Raw genomic sequence first — 633 nt, 5'->3', positions numbered from 1 at the left:
AGGGAAAATAAAATAGCCAATACACCAGGGCAGACAAATACAACCAACCAATAGTAATGACCATTAAAAGCTTGAGAAAATAATTGAGCTGTTAGCAACCAATGGAGCGACATCCTTTGGAAGCTAATAGAAGAAAATGTCTCTATCTCAGGAGTGCCTTGGGTGCAGCAGCCTGTGGAAAAAACAGGGATAGAGGCATCTCCCATTGCTTTTGCTTGGGGAATGGCCAATGCAGGGTGATGGGGAGGGGAAACAGTGCTATTCCAGAAAGTATTCCATAGGTATACCTATAGATATAGATTTAGCAACACATTTGCTAAAATCCTAATGATACAGAGAAGATTAGCATGTCCCCTGTGCAAGGACAACATTCGAAAATAACATCAGTGAAGGTCCTTGCCTTAGTTTAGAGGGAAGGTGTGTGTACACACACACACTCACACCAGGGATAGTTGGGTCAGTCTATTTCTGGTCAATACAATTTGACCTACCAGAGAGGAATGACAAACTAAGCTGTTAGACTATGCTGAAATGGCAAAACTGACCGGGAAACTCAGAGACCAAGAAGACAAGAAATTCAAGAAAGAATGGGGAAAGTTTATAATTTATTTAGGAGACCACTGTAATGAAACA

General features: G+C 41.1%; 1 non-coding gene across 1 annotated transcript; it reads left to right on the top strand.

The window, feature by feature from the left end:
• Positions 1-293: 293 nt before the first annotated feature.
• LOC118085811 (U6 spliceosomal RNA) lies at positions 294-399 on the top strand. Its single transcript, XR_004692687.2, has one exon. It is a non-coding gene; the product is annotated as a U6 spliceosomal RNA (small nuclear RNA).
• The last annotated feature ends 234 nt before the right edge of the window (positions 400-633 follow it).

Source organism: Zootoca vivipara, chromosome 4 (genome assembly GCF_965207765.1).
Source record: "Zootoca vivipara chromosome 4, rZooViv2.hap1.1, whole genome shotgun sequence".
Taxonomy (NCBI): Eukaryota; Metazoa; Chordata; class Lepidosauria; order Squamata; family Lacertidae; genus Zootoca; species Zootoca vivipara.
Note: the sequence above shows the minus strand (reverse complement) of the source record. Positions and strands in the feature narration are given on the sequence as shown.